We start from the raw sequence: 21,343 nt of genomic DNA on the forward strand, positions 1-21,343 counted from the left end.
GTAAATGTTTTTGCATGGGAAAACAAGTATAGTGGGCAAAGCCACAGAATGGGCTACTGCTAAATGGTTTGTTATCAAATGAAGCTGCTTCTATGATACAGGTGCTTGACTCAGAGCGGTGGTCGATGGCTGAACAAAGAACTGCAGAGTTAATTGCTAGCATTCAGCCTAATTCGCCCTCTAAGCAACACCGAAATGCAGTTGTTGAGTATGTCCAAAAGCTGATCACAGAGTGTTTCCTTTGCCAGGTGAGTGTTATGAGGTGTTTGTGATTTATTTGATGCTTGAGAATTTTTTATTAATTAAGATTAGTTGTGCATTATGTTAGCTTATAAGTTATAACTGTGCTATGATACTGCAGTTATTGATGTTTGGGCACATCAGGTTCGTGACATGCTGCAAGAATCAAACTTTGAATGATAGTTGGGCATATCAGGTTCGTGACATGCTGCAAAACAAGGAGAAGAATGAGAATGCAGATTTTCAGGTCAAGGGGGTTCAGTACATCCAAGGGGAAGTATGTTTTTTAATAAGATAATATACTTGTAATTGTTGAACTATGTCTCTGTTCTTATAGTGTTGACTACTCTATGCTAAGATGATGACTAGTTTGTTTTCAAATTGAGGCTCATGAGAGTGACATTCATAGGATAGAATAATATTCTGAAGCCATGTAATTACTACAAGCAATCAGTACCCAAAAAAGCACTTGCAATAGGTTTGGCTCATAGCATATTAGCAACAATCCCACCCTTAGTACCTGAGTTTTATTCATAGTATAAAAACATATTTAAAAGAATGCAACTTCTAGGAGGATTGAATTCCACGCTCAAGAAGAGTTTTAGTGTCAAGATTTTTACGCCAAGCTTTTTCCCTCCACAACAATTCCACTTCATCAAATGTCAATCCTTTGGTTTCTGGAACAAAGAAAACCACAAACAAAAATGCAACCACAGCTATAATGGCGAGAAGCAAGAAAGTAGGACCAGTCCCTGCAGCATCTGCAATAGAAAGAAATGACTGTACCACAATCAAATTTGAAACCCAATTCACAGTAGCTGACATGCCTCCACACATTCCTCGGTATTCTTGTGGATATATTTCAGAGTTTATTGTCCACGGCACAGGTCCCATCCCCGGCGAGAAGAAAGCCATATATAAAGCCAAACAAGCAATTGCAAGCCATCCATAGACATTATTTTCATTTGTAGTAGTGTCAGAGGATTGGTTAAAGAATGAGACGGATAAGATTATCAGCGACACTATTATTCCTCCTAAGCTATATAAGGCCAATTTTTTCTGGCCTGCATGATCAATAAGGTAAATGCCAATAACGGTTCCAGCAGCATTCAAGCCGACAACAATGAGAGAGAGAGTTTTAGAGCCAATTCATTGGAGTGAAATCCAGCCATTTGAACAATTGTTGGACTGTAGTACATCACTGTGTTTGTACCTATAAATTGTTGAAAAGCCTGTACAACCAATATGGTAGCTGCTATAAGAAACCAATTCATTTACTAGATTCAAAACATTCATTGAAGCACATTTTTAGAACAAGGTTTATGCCTAAGCCTAACTAGCAAGGAACATGCGTTCCTTCCGATACAAGAAAAGTTATATTTTGTTTGCATCAATAGTATCTCTAAGTGATCTTTTACCTGTAGTCCAGCACCAGCAAGGAATGCAAGTCTGATCTCTTTTGATTTAAAAACATGCAGGACTCTGACATAATATCTTTTTCGGCGGTCTTGCTCAGACTAAGCTGTAAGCAAAGCAACTTCATCCTCTAAACGATTCGAGCCATATATCTTACCAAGCACAATAATGGCGTCATTTTCTCTCTGCTGCACATCAAGGAAAATAATTATACAAAAGCACTGGCCTTTTTAAGGTAAGAATATAAAAAATGTATTACATTTATGAAGAGCCATCTGGGAGATTCAGGCAGCAAGAGCATGAGAAAAAACTGAGCTGCTGCTGGCACACTTGATACTCCCAGCATCTATCTCCATGTCCCGGGGACATTTGCAAAACCAAGATTTACTAGATAAGAAACAAACACTCCACCAGTTATCATAATCACATTTATGGTAACTGTAGCAACCTGCCTAAAAATTTCAGCTTTCGAGTTGCCACCTATTCTGAAGGGCGAATAGGAACCCTACGCAGATAAGAGATTGAGGGTAAGTTATTATAATCAGGCTGAGGGAAGGTATGAGGCACCCCCAGCCTTTTCCTAAAGGCTAACATTTCAAAGATGAAGGTTTGTGGCAGGATTTGTAAAGAAATGTGGCAAATAGAATTTTAGTGACATGATTGAGATTTTGAAGAGGGGGACTCGCCTTGTTGCCAAGTGCCTACGTACCTCCTTAGGGAGGATCAGAGTCTACGTAGTTCGGGAAGGGTTGTACGCCATTTAGAGTTTGAAATTGATTTGATATGTTTTTTTTAGAGGCTTTTTGGTCAGCCCATCGCAGTTTGGTTTGTTTTGTAAATTTGAATGGATTTTAGAATTATTAGGATTTGGGCGTACAACCCTGATTTGGCACAATTAACCGCAATGATCAATAGGTTTGATCACCATAGTTAAAAGATTAAGGACTTGCATTGTTACCGATTCAAATCGATTAATTCGATTATCACTAATAACAACTTACTTGTATTTTACTTATTTATTAATTTTATTTTTTATACTGCTACCTCTCATAATCGATTAACACGACTACAAATAATAACAAATTAAATTTAGAATGAGGTAAGATTAATCACCACAATCAATAAGATGATTGCAGCCATTTAATCGAATTTAGTTTGATTTTTATTTTTTAATTAAATGGCATTTTAATTAAAATTATTGTTAACCACAGCGATTAATCGATTTAATCGGCGCGAATAACAAATTAAAAATTTTAATATAATTATCATGTATTTATTCTTGAGAAAATAGTTGTAACATAATATATATATATATTAAAATAATTATTTTAATTAAAAGAAAACAAAATAATTAAGAGAAAATAAGTTTTATTGAGATAATGATTCCATGTGATATTCATGAGGGCTCATGTTATAAGGATTAAACCTGGGCGCGTTAGATCTAAGTGATTGGAGATCCAGTGGTGAGGATCTGAGGGTGCGTGGTAGTGGTTAGGCCTTAGGGCGCACTGGATTATAAGAAAATACTCAGAAAAATAAACTGGCGAAGGAGGGGCTCGAACCCATGACCTCCCCCTCACCAATACATCACACAACCAACGCATCACGCATGCCTATGCGTTTATAATACAATTCACACCGGTAATAAAAACAAACAAAACACGTTTGGCAACACCGCACGCCAAGATTCGAATTAGCCAATACTCTAGGGACACATCATCATCGTCCCCAAAACCCCTGCATATTTTACTACGATTCAACGACGAATCTCATTCGTAGCTAATCGACCTGGGAAATAGCGATTAAGACTCCATGACACATAAACGTTTCGCGACCTATTCATTCCCTTCGTTTCCACCATGCGAACTCATCTATACCATTATTAGACCCTGATTTTACTTCTAATTAAAAGCCCTAAACTGAAACCCTAATAGCTTAAAACGGCGTTAATGGCGACACACAAACGAAGCATGAAAACAGCAAACCAGTCATCCAGAAACGTTCATGGCATTAAAACAAGCAAGATTATGCAATCAAATTTCAATGAGGATGCCTATATTGTTCAGATCGAAGAGATTTTCAGAAGGACTTACCTGGGCGAATATGAGATATTTCTGGGGGTGTTGAAGCAGAGTAATGATCCTCACAGCTTCAGAACAATCCCAGGGACCTTTTGCAACCTTTAGAACTTCTTGTAAGTCGCGAATTGTCCCAAACCGAATTCACGTTCTTGATGGATTTTTTGTGTTCTTGCAGCTCTGCCTCCTCTCGATTTCCAACCCCTGATTCGATCCCTTATGCTCCTTACTTATACTAGAGTGGATTAGGTTAAAAAAGAGAGCCCAAAACTCAATGAATCCAATCTTGCCATATTTGAAAATTTGATTTAGTTTCTTGAATCTTAAGCTACTATTTTGGTCTAAATTTGATTTTATCCTTCCCTAATCCAATTACCACGAAATTAGTAATATATTTTGTCATTAACATTGATTAAAAAAAAATCAAAACATATTTTCTACCAAATATTTGATTTTTCATTTAATTTAAATCACTAAAAATTAATTTTAAATGAAATAAAATTAAGTAAAATCAAATAAAATGATATAATTCATGGCATATGTTTTGGATAGCTTGTGGACCAAGTTTGGGTCATAAAATGTAGGCCCATTTGTAAGAATTTCACTTTTGAACCCTCCTTTTTTCACATTTGGTCCCTCAAAATCATCTGACTTTGATCAAGCATATCTCCTTCAATTTTTAAGCTATGAGGGAGATCTAATACTTTTTAGAAACCTCAAGAGATCCTCTACAAGCCACTTTGGGACATATTTTTCATTTGAAGCTTTTATCTTAACCATATTCTCTTTGGGGAAAAACTGTTTCTGAAGGATGCCTGAAAATGACCTGTAATCTTTTGCTTTGTATCTCTTAAATGAAGCATTTCTAGCCCTGGCTTGTGAGACACAAAGTTGTAGAGAATCCAATTTCCTTCAAAATAGGCTTTGAGTGGGGAATTTTTGATGTTCCATGTGAAAGTTATGCCCAGTCAAAGTTGGGTTGACTTTCTCCTAAGAAACCCTAATTTGAACCTTTTCATGTTTGTTCATCTCTGAGTTTCTATTAATGGAATCATGATCAATTCTTGATCAAATGATGGTTATGCACCCCATACTTGATGTTTGCCCAATGATTATGGTTTGAATCATGCCTTGATTGTGATTGACCTTTCAGTTTGAATTTGCTGACTGTGAATCATCTGGATTATTTAAATGAGCCATGTCTTGAGATTTGAACCTTGCTTTTGTTATGAGACAAGTATGGAGGGTAAATTTTGGGGTATGACAGCTGCCCCTATTTAATTACCTTGGATTGAGTGACAAGAGGGTGTGTAGACCTCGCGTCGTTCCGATCGAAGAGTTATTAAATACTGGAAGACCCCTAAATTTGCCTTGAATTTGACTATGGATGAAGAGAAATGTCCTGCTAAAGCCTGAGCCTTACATAGCGAGGACCTTTTGTTGGTTGCGTAATTGGCTTGCTATGGCCAGCAAGCCTCCGTAGTTTGTGAACCCCCACTTACTATAGTTCTAGTAAGTTTCCGTAGTTTGTGAACCCCAATAGGATTGTTTGCTATAATTCTAGCAATTTCACCTGCACTGACAGGGTTATCTGCGAATCTCATCGCAGAATTTACCTGTACCACCAATAGGGTTATTCACGAGTGTTATCGTGAAATTTACCTATATTATCAGGGTTATCTGCGAATGTCATCGCGGAATTTACCTGTATTATCAGGGTTATCTACGAATGCTATCACAGAATTTACCTGTACCACCAATAGGGTTATTCACGAATGTCGTCGCGAAATTTACCTATATTATCAGGGTTATCCACGAATGCTATCGCAGAATTTACCTGTACCACCAATAGGGTTATTCACGAATGTTATCGCGAAATTTACCTATATTATCAGGGTTATCCACGAATGCTATCGCGGAATTTACCTGTACCACCAATAGGGTTATTCACGAATGTTATCGCGAAATTTACCTATATTATCAGGGTTATCTACGAATGCTATCGCAGAATTTACCTGTACCACCATAGGGTTATTCACGAATGTTATCGCGAAATTTACCTATATTGTCAGGGTTATCTACGAATGCTATCGCGGAATTTACCTGTACCACCAATAGGGTTATTCACGAATGTTATCGCGAAATTTACCTATATTATCAGGGTTATCTACGAATGCTATCGCAGAATTTACCTGTACCACCAATAGGGTTATTCACGAATGTTATCGCGAAATTTACCTATATAGAATTTTGTTTTGTAAATGCGCATGCATCATGCTTATGCGTTATGCACATGCCCCTGTCGATTGTATAATGCGTATGTGTGAATGCTTACACATGTATATGTTGTATGTATACTGACGAATGTGTGCAATGATGTATGTATGATAAACCCCGACACCGCATCTCCTTATCACTCATCTCTTTATCACCCATTGCCTTTGTTTAACCCTTTTTTGAATTGTTTGTGAACTCTGGCTCAGTTCGTATTCGGATGACTGGCCGACCTCTTTTTTTTTGTGAAAGGATCAACCTGGGGTAACACCAGTGCAAGGCGTGTGTAGCCTTTCGGAGATTTTGTCTTTTTGCTTTTGTGTTGCAAGTTTACAAGTTTCTCATGTTAAATCCATGTTAAAGTTTATGAAAATAAATTATCCTTTGCAACTGGTACTGAAATTAGAAATGAAGCGCAGTATGCAAAAAAAGAAATTTTATTGATATTGCCTTGAATTGGCGAGTGTACAGAAATGCGAAGAAAGAAAATGACAAATAGAAATGATATTAATACTGCCGTTGCTCTTTTTTGTTATCGAGGGCCCCAATAATCCTTCGACTTCAGAAGTAGATGATTGCACGATACCCTATCCTTCGTAGTTTTCCTTCGGCTTATGTCCGGTAATCCTGCTTTTGCTAGGCATAGTACTTTCTGACCGCGTCTGAGTTGATTGGGTGCGGTAGCTCATCCCCATCCATTGTAGTGAGGACTAATGCCCCTCCTGAGAACACCGTTTTTACAATGTATGGACCTTCGTAGTTAGGTGTCCATTTTCCACGAGCGTCGAGTCGAGGTAACAGTATCTTCTTGAGGACAATGTCACCTTCTTTGTAGGTTCGGGGTCGGACCTTCTTATCGAACGCTTTTTTCATCCTCTTCTGATAGAGTTGTCCATGACACAAAGCTGTCAGTCGCTTTTCTTCAATGAGATTAAGCTGATCAAAACGAGTTTTTACCCATTCCGATTCTTCTAACTTTGTATCGGCTATGACTCTTAGTGACGGGATCTCCACTTCGATTGGGAGAACAGCTTCCATACCATAGACTAGGGAAAAGGGGGTTGCCCCTGTAGACGTACGCACCGAGGTTCTATAACCGTGTAAGGCGAATGGGAGCATTTCGTGCCAATCCTTGTATGTTTTCACCATCTTTTGTATTATCTTTTTGATATTTTTGTTTGCAGCTTCGACAGCGCCGTTCATTTTAGGCCTGTATGGTGAAGAATTGTGGTGTTCGATCTTGAACTCCTCGCACAGCTCCCTCATCATGTTATTGTTCAGATTTGACCCATTATCGGTGATAATCCTGCTTGGAACCCCATACCGACATATGATATTATGCTTGATGAACCGAGTGACCACTTGTCTCGTCACGTTGGTGTAAGAGGCAGCTTCGACCCATTTGGTGAAGTAGTCTATGGCAACTAATATAAATCGGTGTCCATTCGAAGCTTTAGGTTCTATCATCCCTATCATGTCGATTCCCCACATTGCAAATGGCCATGGTGAACTCAGAACGTTCAACGGGTTTGGTGGTACGTGCACCTTGTCAGCGTAGATCTGGCACTTGTGACAGGTCCTTGCATATTGGAAACAGTCGGCCTCCATTGTTAACCAGTAATACCCTGCTCGCAGTATTTTTCTAGCCATTGAATGTCCATTTGCATGAGTTCCGAAGGTTCCCTCATGTACCTCCCTGATAATCTCCTTGGCCTCGTTTTTATCTACACACCTCAACAACACTGAATCATAGTTCCTTTTGTACAGGATGCTTCCACTTAAGAAGAACTTGGATGCAAGTCTCCTCAATGTCTTTTTATCAATTGTCGAGGCATTCTCCGGGTATTCTTATTTTTCCAAGTACTTTTTAATGTCGTGGTACCATGGTTTGTTGTCAGACTGCTCCTCAATCGTGAGACAATAGGCAGGTTCGTCAAAGTGTCTAACAGTTATCCGTGGTTCATGGTTTGGCCAGGTCACCTTGAACATAGAGGAGAGCGTTGCTAGTGCGTCGGCTATTTGATTTTCTTCCCTCGGGATATGAGTAAAAGTGATAGTATCAAATTCAGCCGTCAACTCCAGTATAAGGTCTCGGTATGGGATTAGTTTTGCATCTCGAGTGTCCCATTCTTTGTTGACTTGATGGATTACCAATGCTGAGTCTCCGTATACATCAAGGAGTTTGATCCTTAGGTCGATTGCAGCTTCTAACCCCAATATGCATGCTTCGTATTCTGCAATGTTGTTGGTGCAGTCGAAACATAGTCTTGCAGTGAAGGGTAAGTGCCGGTCATCGGGAGATGTCAATACTGCCCCTATGCCATGTCCTAGTACATTTGAGGCACCGTCGAACATGAGTTTCCATACCAAACCCGGTTCAGGTCCCTCGTCGGGTCCTGGTATTTCATAATCTCTTACTAGCATAATATCCTCATCCGGGAAGTCGAACTTCATAGACTGGTATTCTTCGAGGGGTTGGTGAGCAAGGTGCTCCGCCAGTACACTCCCTTTTATTGCTTTTTGAGTTACATATTGTATGTCGTATTCGGACAACAACATTTGCCATCTTGCAATTCTACCCGTGAGCGCCTGTTTTTCGAACACGTATTTTAAAGGATTCATTCTCGATATTAGCCATGTGGAATGGTTCAGCATATATTGCCTTAGACGTTTGGAGGCCCATGCTAGGGCACAACATGTCTTTTCCAATGGTGAATACCGAGATTCGCAATCCGTGAATTTCTTACTGAGGTAGTAGATAGCGTGTTCTTTCCTGCCTGTTTCGTCTTGTTGCCCCAGTACACACCCCATAGACCTTTCGAGTACTGTGAGGTACATGATTAGTGGCCTTCCAGGTACAGGAGGTAAGAGTATGGGTGGTTTTTGCAAGTAGTTCTTTATGGTTTCGAAGGCTACCTGACAGTCATCGTTCCACTTGATAGGTTGATCCTTCCTGAGTAGTTTGAATATAGGCTCGCATGTAGCTGTCAGGTGTGAAATGAACCTTGAGATGTAGTTCAATCGGCCCAGGAAACCTCGTACCTCTTTTTCTGTTTTTGGAACGGGCATCGCCTGTATGGCTTTTACTTTATCAGGATCAACCTCTATACCTCGCTGGCTTACAATGAATCCCAACAGCTTTCCCGATCTTACACCAAACGTACACTTGTTCGGGTTTAACCTTAGCTTGTACTTCTTTAAGCGTTCGAACAACTTATGTAGATTTGTGATGTGCTCTTCCTCTGTGCCGGATTTGGCAATCATATCATCTACATATACTTCGACCTCTTTGTGAATCATATCATGAAATAGTGTGACCATGGCCCTTTGATATGTTGCCCCTGCGTTTCTCAACCTGAAAGGCATTACTTTGTAGCAGAAAGTGCCCCAAGATGTCATGAAGGTGGTTTTTTCCATATCCTCGGGAGCCATCTTGATTTGATTGTACCCGGAGAAACCATCCATAAAAGAGAACACTGAAGCTTGTGCTGTATTATCCACCAAAATATCTATATGTGGTAGTGGGAAATCATCTTTTGGACTTGCTTTATTTAGATCCCTGTAATCTACACACATGCGCACTTTCCAGTCTTTCTTAGGAACCGGCACTATGTTTGCAATCCATGGTGGGTAGTCAACCACAGCAAGAAACCCGGCGTCGAACTGTTTGAGCACCTCTTCCCTGATATTACTATCCATATCTGGTCGAACCCTTCTGCGCTTTTGCCTGACTGGCGCACATCCTTCTTTGAGAGGTAACCTGTGTACCACGATGTCTGTATCCAACCCCGGCATGTCACGGTATGACCAAGCAAAAATCTCTGCATACTCGTGGAGGAGCTTGATTAGCGTTGCTTTTACGTCCTTACCTAGCGTTGCCCCAATCTTAATGTTCTTGGGTTCTTCATCTGTTCCCAAATTTATGATTTCAATGGCCTCTTGTGGAGGAAGCATGCTCTTGGATTCCTTATCCACTAACCTTGACAACTCTTCCGGAAGTTCATCGTCTTCCTCATCCCCTTCTTCAACCTGATTAGCGAGAGCCTCGAGTTTGTATAGAGTCTCAGCAGTATTATTATCGGTGGTGTCAGAAGGTGATCTGCACATGTTTTATGTTTTGTTTTCTTTTAGTATGCAGATGTGAACGTGCTTTGTTTGTGCAAGAAATTTATTTGTCATTTTCAGAAATGGAAAAGGAATAAATGCAAGAAAAGACAATATTTTCAATACCAAAATGCAAAGACAATTTTATTAATAAACTTCGAACTTGAAAGTAAATGGGGCCCTTACAAACTAACTCTATGCTTCGGGCGAGGCATGAGCTTTATTTTTTTTTATTTGAAAAAGGGAAATAAAACACACAAAAGCAAATTACTTTGAAATGAAAACTATCTCCGGTATCTCCATGCTTGTCCAATTCTGAAGCTGTTCTCCTGGCCTGATTTCTCGAATGAAATTGGACGTCCCTTCTCGAGAATCCTGATTGGACACCATAGCCACATGTTCATACCCGCCAGTCACAAAAGTTTGCCTTATTGGGGGAAATGGTCGTTCTTCTTTCTTAATGCTTGTGACCTTGGTGGGTTGGTATCCTAACCCCAGGCGATCTTTCTTCTCCAAAACTTCTGGCAGCTTGCCCCAGCCTTTAGTATCTGCGTCTTGTAGGTCTTTCCATGAGGTCACCGCCCTTCTTACCTTCTCCACTGGTAGTGTGATAGCAGTTGCAATTTCTAGTGCTTGAAATGCGGTACCCAATGCTTCGTCTCCAGCCTCGATATATCTGTATGAGTTTAGATTGCTGACAAATATATCCTCTTCTCCATTGATAGTCACTATGGAGTTCCCATTCACAAACTTGAGTTTCTGATGGAGGGTGGAGGTGACTGCCCCAGCTGCGTGGATCCAAGGACGTCCTAGTAGGCAGGTATAAGCTGGCTCAATTTCCATCACTTGGAAATTGATGCAGAAGGTATGAGGACCAATCACAACCGGTAAATCCACTTCTCCTAATACTGGGCTCTGTGATCCATCAAATGCTTTTACCACCAGACGACTTGGTCTAACTACCAATCCTTCTAAGGCTATCTTGTCGAGTGTTGCTTTTGGCATCACATTTAAAGATGACCCTGTGTCGATCAAAACTCTAGCTAGATGAGCCTTCCCACATTGCATGGAGATATGCAAGGCTTTGTTGTGTGACTTTCCTTGTAGGGGTAGCTCATTGTCACTGAAACCTAGGCATGCCCCAGCAGTTAGATTGGCCACCATTCCGTCAAATTGATTGACTGTGATGTCCTTAGTTACATGGGCAGCGTTTAGGATCTTTATCAGAGCATCTCGATGTTTCTCAGAGTGTATCAATAGTGATAAGAGCGATATCTTAGATGGTGTCTGTTGTAACTGATCTACCACTCTATAATCACTTTTCTTAATCAGAGCGAGAAACTCCTCCGTATCCTTGTTAGAAGTTTCTTTATCCTTAGGTTCAGACTCGGCACTTGGTCTCATGACTACTTGTTCTCCAGATTGTGTCAAGTTTTCACTAGACGTTGGTGGTGCCTGCGTAGTTTTGAATATGCGCCCACTACGGGTCATGCCTCCAGGTCCAACGATGCTTGATACTGCAGTATGAGTATCGGTCTCATACTCCCATGGTACCGCTTTCATCTTGTCCAAAGGATATGGTCCTCTGATTGGGATGATCTTGGTGCACTCTTGCGTAGGTATCATCACTGGTGGTCTAGAGCATGGGATAATCAATGGTTTCCTTGCCCCTTGTGCAGGTATCATTAAAGGCTCGTTTCTTTCCACCATCGCCACATATTCCTCTTCAGGGTGTTCCTTTAATTGGATCAATCCTTGATCCATGAGCCTTTGCAAAGTGTCTTTGAAAGCTTCGTTATGTTCTAGGATAAACCCCTTTATAAGAAGATACCTCTTAAGTGCATCTATGGGGGAGTTCCGTTGTTGAACCAACTCTTGCTCATTGACAACTTCTATTGCATTGACTGCGCCTTCATGGTGTGGCATCGGGTTTGTTTTCACATTGGGTTTGTCAAAGGCGATTGCCCCTGACTCAATCAGATCTTGGACTATGTGTCTAAAAGCCCAACATTTCTCCAGGGTATGTCCAGGAGAATTGGCGTGAAATTCACACCTTTCATTTGGCTTGTAGTTGGGTGTAACCTTGCCTGGAGGAAGAGGTGGCAGTGGCCTAACTTCTACCAAGGATTCATTTATTAAATATTTCAGAATTTCTTTCTTGGAAGTAGGTAGCGGATCGAATCTCCTTTGTCCTCCCTGAAATCGGTTTTGTTGTGGTGGATATGACATGGGAGGTCTGCTCTCCTGATGCCCTACAGCATTAGTCTCTCCTTCCTTCTTCTTTGTGAAGTTAGGGGTAGGCCTCTTCGCCTGATAGGAGTTAGATGATGCTCCTTGTATTTTCCCGCTCTTAATTCCGTCTTCTATTCTTTCACCAATAACCACTAAATCTGAAAACCCTGAGGACACACTCCCTACCATTTTATCGTAGTATGGCCCTTGTAATGTAGCCATAAACATTTTTACGAGTTCTTTTTCCAACAGGGGAGGTTGGACTCGGGAGGCCATTTCCCTCCATCTCTGTGCATATTCCTTGAACGATTCCTCTTTCTTTTGTGACAAATTTTGGAGTTGCATCCGATCGGGTGCCATGTCCAAATTGTATTTATATTGCTTTAGGAACGTATTAGCAAGGTCGGTCCAGCTTCGGATGTGAGACTTCTCTAATTGCATATACCAGTCAACTGATGCTCCACTCAAGCTATCTTGGAAAAAATGCATCATCAACTTTTGATCATGAGCATAAGCAGCCATTTTTCGTACATACATGCGCAAGTGACTCTTCGGACAAGAGAGTCCCTTGTACTTTTCAAAGTCGGGTATCTTGAATTTATGAGGAATAGTCAAATCCGGCACCAAGCTCATTTCATAGGTATCCACATCGAAGACATCATATCCTTCCATTGCTTTCATCCTTTCTTCCAGCGCCTTGATTTGTTCACTCTCCTTGGAATTCTCCCCAGAATCAGCAGAGGTCAGCTTTGGTTGAGGGACTTGATCTGTGTCATTAGTGTCCCCATACTGTAGATCCAAGTAGTCCTCATCCCTAAGCGGATTGTTGATTGGAATGCGAACTGTGCGAGACGTCCCTTCTTTTTGAGTAGTAGGGATAAATCCTTCTTGAGAGGCCTCTCCCTCTTCATGGGTCGTAGTAACCCTTTTTGAGGAGTGAGCTTTTGCCTTGTGAGGGTCATGACCCTTAACATATCCTAACAATGGGTTGCCATCTTTAGGTATCTCTTCATACTGATCATGAACTTCCTTAGCTTTGTCTTGCTTATCTTTGAGGTCTTTCATGAAGCTCAGCACTTGGGCCATTCCTCCCTGGAGGTCTTCAACAGTACCTTTCAGCTGGGTCATTTCCTCACGAAGGGCGGCTTGATTCTGCTCTAGCTGTTCCATTGCTTTCTTCTTCTGAGCTCTGGTCTTGATTTGTGGTTGAGTTGCAATGGTGTGACTGGAGATGAAGATAGTTTTTTTTTGCTTTAATGTTTTGAAAAATAAATATGATATGCATGCTATGAATGATATGGTTATGCAATGCTTATGTCTTATCCACACTATTATAATACACATATATATTTATATATTATTTTTATTCTTTCTCTTTTTTTTTTATATATATACATGTACATCTTTCCTTTTTTTTTTTTTTGCACATATGTATTATGTATATATTTTTTTTACATATGTATTTATTGTTTTTTTATATATATATTTTTTGTACATGTATATACACATATGTTTTTTTTTCAGAGAGGTAAACAAGGTTGGTAAATATTTATAGAAACGATGAGTAACGAAAAAGAAACACACTTTATTGAAAAGAAAATACTAATCCATTGTTGGTTCACAAAGAGGAAGGGAAACTGAAATTAAAAATACTCAAAATAAATTGAATTAAAAGTACTTGAAATAAAAGCAACAAGGAAACAACATAAAGCTAAGAACGCCTTTGGATGTCTTCTTTGAACTTGTCCACCATGCTCCTACAAAGCTCCATAAACTCTTTGACGACTTTAGGAAGGATAATGGGAGAGGATTCTGCTCTTTCCAAACTTTTTGGAATATCCAGGATTAGATCATTACACAAGAAGACTAGCTTATCATAATCATCGCGACATTTCTCATAGTCTTCAAGCATCTTAGGAACCATGCTCACATGCTCGTAAGCTGTAGAAACGATTGTGTATTGTCTTTTCCAATAGTCTCTTTCGTTCAAGGCTGCCTCGTGTATCTCTTTTTCTCTCATGAACACTTCCCGAAGTGATACCATAGCTTGAAATGCTCTTTCGTACTCACCAGTACGCTGTAAGAGTTCTTCTTCCGTGGTTAATCTTCTTGCGTGCTCTTGTTGTCCAGCATTGAGGGCTTCTTGAAGATCATATTTGAGATTCCTTATTTCATCCTCTTGATCTTTAGTCCTATCAGTTAATTCAAAGATTACAGCTTCCAGATTTTTCTCAGATTCTGCTTTGTCATGGGAAGCCTTCTCATAACGCCTTCTCCACCTTGCAATTTCCGTATTAGCTTGCTCCAACCTCTCATCATGAGCCTCTAAATTAAAGTTAGCACTTAAATACCCTTCAGTTGCACGCTTTCTTTTACTTCTTTGCCTATCATTTTCTTCTTTCATCGCTTGGAGTTCTTGATTTTTCTCTTTAAGGTCAAAGCGTAGTTGGCTCCTTTCATTAGTAAGTTGATGCAAATCAAGTTCTAATTTCTCTTTCTCCTTTCGGGACGCCTCTAGGGCAGCCCTGATTCCTTCTATCTCTTCGATGGATAAAGGAACAGGATCAGGAGAATCAGGCTTGTAGGCGGGATCCACAACAAAAGGGAGCAATACTTTCTTAACTCTTTCTCGAACCCATGTGGTGTAAGGTTCCTTTGCAATCGCATTCTTTGGCCCAAAATCTCTTCTATGAACACTACTCCAAGCTTGAATTACCTTCTTCCATGTCCTTGGCTCACCTTTCCCATTATCATGCAAAATCAATTCTTTTGTACGTTGCTCGGAAGGTTCTTTATCCATGGAATGACCCAATTGACGTAGTGCTAAATTAGGATTATAATTAATACAACCAAGAGTTCCTATCAATGGCACATTGTTGAATTCTCCGCATTTGTAAATGATCTTATCTGAATTTAATTTTCTTGCATACCATAGAATAGAGTCCGCTTTAAGAGCCCTTAATTTTTGAGACCAATCGTTCCTAGTTAATTCTTTGATAAAGCAACTAGCTTTGTAGAGATGGGAAGTCAACCAAGAATAAAGCAAATGAACGCAACAAACTAGCACTCCTCTCTTTCTTTCACACCTCATATGAATAGCATAGTAAATGTTAGCGAGGATAGTCGGAGTTGGATCTTTGTCAAAAAGCCTAAAAGAAGTGAAAGCATGAATAGCGGTAGGATCAACATAGTCAATATTCTTTGGCAATAAAACAACACCAAAAACCAAGAGAGCTAACACATGTCCACAAATGTCCCATTGTTTCTTTTGAGCAAACATTAATGCTTGATTTTCTAAATAAGATCTTTTAAACCCATGCACTTCTCCCTCAGTTTTATAATGAACTTTTAGTTCTGCAGCGGACATTCCCAAAGCTTTCTCTAAATCTGAAAAGTCAACTTCTTTACCCACACCAGTATAGAATTCCTTTTTTATTTTTGAGAAACCCAATATAGCATCCATCTCTTCTATGGTAGGTGCTAACTGAAAATCCTGGAAAGTAAAACATCTCAAAGGCGGATCATAGAATTGTACCAAGGCGGTGATAGCTTCTTCTTGCACTTTTACCCTTAGCAAATCCAAGATATTACCATAGCGAATCTCAAACCTATCCAAAGCACCTGATGGCAATTTTTCTTTGATGATCTTCAATTTCTTAATGTCTGGAGTAGAAACAGTAAAGTGCACGATTGTCTTCTTCGTACTCATCCTTCCTACACATTCACCAACAAAATACATTTTACCAAATATATATACATATATGTGTATTATTATTTTTATTTGTGGATAAGACATGATGAAAAATGCAAATGATTAGATGATGCATGCAAACACATAACAACAAAAAAAAAATAATACAAACATAAAAGATAATTAAAAAAACATGGTATTTCAAAGAACCCAGGTTCATAGGTTCGACGTAGGGGGCTCTTGGGAGCCAACCTTTATATGGGGGTTCTAAAAGGTCTCATGGGGTCGTTCGTAGCCTCCGAGACTTTTTCGTCTCTTCGGATTTTGGAACAACTCATTTTATCCATGAGGTTCGAATTTTTGGGTAGGTTCCCGGAGAGATCAGCTAAGTATCCAGTCCAACCCTCCACAAAGTCTAGCTTCGTTTCGGACCTTTCCAAACACCTAACCCACTCCGAGTGGAGTTATCAGTGAGATTCGTAAGGCGATTCATGTCCCCTTTTGGTCTCAAAGTTAACTCCCACGCTTAAGGTTTAACCGACATAAAAATAGAGCAAATATATAATAATAAAAGCAGGCATTTTTAGGCAGATAAAAAAAACATAGAACAAATAAACAAATAAATAATTTAATGTTTATTAAAAGATAAACCTCCCCCAAACCCTAAATGTGGCAACTTGCCAACCCTAAAGTGCGCCACAAACCCTAAACCATAAACCACGAGCCATAAACCTAAACCCACTCAAGCCTTAGGAGCATAATAATTCACTAAAAGTGGGGTTTCCCCAGCAGAGTCGCCAGCTGTAGCAACCTGCTTAAAAATTTCAGCTTTCGAGTCGCCACCTATTCTGAAGGGCGAATAGGAACCCTACGCAGATAAGAGATTGAGGGTAAGTTATTATAATCAGGCTGAGGGAAGGTATGAGGCACCCCCAGCCTTTTCCTAAAGGCTAACATTTCAAAGATGAAGGTTTGTGGCAGGATTTGTAAAGAAATGTGGCAAATAGAATTTTAGTGACATGATTGAGATTTTGAAGAGGGGGACTCGCCTTGTTGCCAAGTGCCTACGTACCTCAGAGGGAGGATCAGAGTCTACGTAGTTCGGGAAGGGTTGTACGCCATTTAGAGTTTGAAATTGATTTGATATGTTTTTTTTAGAGGCTTTTTGGTCAGCCCATCGCAGTTTGGTTTGTTTTGTAAATTTGAATGGATTTTAGAATTATTAGGATTTGGGCGTACAACCCTGATTTGGCACAATTAACCGCAATGATCAATAGGTTTGATCACCATAGTTAAAAGATTAAGGACTTGCATTGTTACCGATTCAAATCGATTAATTCGATTATCACTAATAACAACTTACTTGTATTTTACTTATTTATTAATTTTATTTTTTATACTGCTACCTCTCATAATCGATTAACACGACTACAAATAATAACAAATTAAATTTAGAATGAGGTAAGATTAATCACCACAATCAATAAGATGATTGCAGCCATTTAATCGAATTTAGTTTGATTTTTATTTTTTAATTAAATGGCATTTTAATTAAAATTATTGTTAACCACAGCGATTAATCGATTTAATCGGCGCGAATAACAAATTAAAAATTTTAATATAATTATCATGTATTTATTCTTGAGAAAATAGTTGTAACATAATATATTTATATTAAAATAATTATTTTAATTAAAAGAAAACAAAATAATTAAGAGAAAATAAGTTTTATTGAGATAATGATTCCATGTGATATTCATGAGGGCTCATGTTATAAGGATTAAACCTGGGCGCGTTAGATCTAAGTGATTGGAGATCCAGTGGTGAGGATCTGAGGGTGCGTGGTAGTGGTTAGGCCTTAGGGCGCACTGGATTATAAGAAAATACTCAGAAAAATAAACTGGCGAAGGAGGGGCTCGAACCCATGACCTCCCCCTCACCAATACATCACACAACCAACGCATCACGCATGCCTATGCGTTTATAATACAATTCACACCGGTAATAAAAACAAACAAAACACGTTTGGCAACACCGCGCGCCAAGATTCGAATTAGCCAATACTCTAGGGACACATCATCATCGTCCCCAAAACCCCTGCATATTTTACTACGATTCAACGACGAATCTCATTCGTAGCTAATCGACCTGGGAAATAGCGATTAAGACTCCATGACACATAAACGTTTCGCGACCTATTCATTCCCTTCGTTTCCACCATGCGAACTCATCTATACCATTATTAGACCCTGATTTTACTTCTAATTAAAAGCCCTAAACTGAAACCCTAATATCTTAAAACGGCGTTAATGGCGACACACAAACGAAGCATGAAAACAGCAAACCAGTCATCCAGAAACGTTCATGGCATTAAAACAAGCAAGATTATGCAATCAAATTTCAATGAGGATGCCTATATTGTTCAGATCGAAGAGATTTTCAGAAGGATTTACCTGGGCGAATATGAGATATTTCTGGGGGTGTTGAAGCAGAGTAATGATCCTCACAGCTTCAGAACAATCCCAGGGACCTTTTGCAACCTTTAGAACTTCTTGTAAGTCGCGAATTGTCCCAAACCGAATTCACGTTCTTGATGGATTTTTTGTGTTCTTGCAGCTCTGCCTCCTCTCGATTTCCAACCCCTGATTCGATCCCTTATGCTCCTTACTTATACTAGAGTGGATTAGGTTAAAAAAGAGAGCCCAAAACTCAATGAATCCAATCTTGCCATATTTGAAAATTTGATTTAGTTTCTTGAATCTTAAGCTACTATTTTGGTCTAAATTTGATTTTATCCTTCCCTAATCCAATTACCACGAAATTAGTAATATATTTTGTCATTAACATTGATTAAAAAAAAATCAAAACATATTTTCTACCAAATATTTGATTTTTCATTTAATTTAAATCACTAAAAATTAATTTTAAATGAAATAAAATTAAGTAAAATCAAATAAAATGATATAATTCATGGCATATGTTTTGGATAGCTTGTGGACCAAGTTTGGGTCATAAAATGTAGGCCCATTTGTAAGAATTTCACTTTTGAACCCTCCTTTTTTCACATTTGGTCCCTCAAAATCACCTGACTTTGATCAAGCATATCTCCTTCAATTTTTAAGCTATGAGGGAGATCTAATACTTTTTAGAAACCTCAAGAGATCCTCTACAAGCCACTTTGGGACATATTTTTCATTTGAAGCTTTTATCTTGACCATATTCTCTTTGGGGAAAAACTGTTTCTGAAGGATGCCTGAAAATGACCTGTAATCTTTTGCTTTGTATCTCTTAAATGAAGCATTTCTAGCCCTGGCTTGTGAGACACAAAGTTGTAGAGAATCCAATTTCCTTCAAAATAGGCTTTGAGTGGGGAATTTTTGATGTTCCATGTGAAAGTTATGCCCAGTCAAAGTTGGGTTGACTTTCTCCTAAGAAACCCTAATTTGAACCTTTTCATGTTTGTTCATCTCTGAGTTTCTATTAATGGAATCATGATCAATTCTTGATCAAATGATGGTTATGCACCCCATACTTGATGTTTGCCCAATGATTATGGTTTGAATCATGCCTTGATTGTGATTGACCTTTCAGTTTGAATTTGCTGACTGTGAATCATCTGGATTATTTAAATGAGCCATGTCTTGAGATTTGAACCTTGCTTTTGTTATGAGACAAGTATGGAGGGTAAATTTTGGGGTATGACAGTAACCAGTGCTCCCCTTATTTCTGATGGTGACAATTCCGAAATATAAACAGGAGCAGTAATTGAAGCAACACCAACGCCAAAACCAACGAAAACACGGTCGAGTATGAGAATATAAGGATCTGGTGCAGCTGCCATGACAATTGCTCCAAGAACAAAGAAAACATCTGCAATGATGGTTTCCTTTTTTCTTCCATAAGTGTCATTAATCCATCCACCTATTGCTGCTCCAAAAATTGCACCAGCCACAACCATGCTGACAATTGTTTCTTGAAGAAAATGACTTTGTCTGACTATGGGAAAATCATCTTTAATATAGAAAAGAGCTCCTGATATAACACCTAATAGATATATGGTGGTGTTGAAAGTTTAGTTACAGCATATTCAATTCAATTCATGATTTATAGATAGATAAAAAAGGAGAGACAATAAGGGTTGTAATTTGTACCAGTGTCGTAGCCGAAAAGCAATCCACCAATGCTAGCAACATAAGTGAGTCCTAAAATATAAGGGTTCTTGAACATATAAATTTTTCTATCAGGGTGTATGTCCAAATAGTCGGAGCTTCCAGGAATTGTCGGTATAGTCATTGCAAGTAACTAACTAACAACTCATTGCCTTAATCATTAAACAAAAATATCAACGAGGACACAAAAGTTGAGTCCCTACACACAAAGTGGTTGAAGACTTTATGCAAGGCTTGTGTAGGTTGGAGTAAATGAGACAACAACTAATGTGGATAATGTGAGATATTGGATCGAACTCTAGTATGGCCGAAGGGTAGCTTCTTGGTTCGACAGGATTAAGCATGAAGTCGAAGGTTGTTCACATGCTTGTGTCGAAGATGCTAGGGTTGTTAGCATGTTAAATTAGGTTTTAGTGTTTAAACCCTAATTTGTTAAGTTAGCTTGTTTATTAAGTTGGCTTGTGTAATGGGCCTTGTGGAAAAATCCCATTAGTTAGTATGTTAGGTTTTATTATAAATAGCATACTAGTCTCTCATCATTGCTAAGCTGCAAATCCTAATTTAGGGTTAGAGAGGTTATTTGTTATTCTTGTAAATTTGTAATCTTGTTTTAAGAGAAAGTAAAAGAATAGCAGTTATAACCAATATTTGTGTTCTCCTCTTCTTCCTTATCCTTTATTCATCCCTTATTTTATACTTTGTTCGTGGCATTGAATTCACAACAAATTGGTGCGGTGAGCATGGAGAAGATGCCTTCAACAAAGTATGAGATTGAAAAGTTCACTGGAGTGAATGATTTCGGTCTGTGGCGCTTGAAGATGAAAGCCCTACTGGTTCAGCAGGGTTGTTTGGAAGCGTTGAAGGGAGAGGTAGCCACGAATGCAGAATTGACGGCAGCGGAGAAGACGAATATGATCGAGAAAGCACACAGCGCAATTTTGTTGAGCCTTGGTGATAAGGTTCTCCGGCAGGTATCAAAGGAGACGACGACATCAGGGTTATGGGTGAAACTTGAAAGTTTGTATATGACCAAATCGCTGGTAAATCGACTATACCTGAAGCAAGATTTGTATTCATTCAAGATGATTGAAGACAAAGTATTGGCTAAGCAGTTGGATATGTTCAACAAGCTGATTCTT

At 39.1% G+C, this 21,343-nt stretch overlaps 1 pseudogene; it reads right to left on the minus strand.

Annotated features, from left to right (window-relative positions):
- Positions 1–807: 807 nt before the first annotated feature.
- Positions 808–20,328, minus strand: LOC131628079 (inositol transporter 1-like; annotated as a pseudogene).
- Positions 20,329–21,343: the final 1,015 nt, after the last annotated feature.

Source organism: Vicia villosa, unplaced genomic scaffold (genome assembly GCF_029867415.1).
Source record: "Vicia villosa cultivar HV-30 ecotype Madison, WI unplaced genomic scaffold, Vvil1.0 ctg.000422F_1_1, whole genome shotgun sequence".
Classification (NCBI taxonomy): Eukaryota; Viridiplantae; Streptophyta; class Magnoliopsida; order Fabales; family Fabaceae; genus Vicia; species Vicia villosa.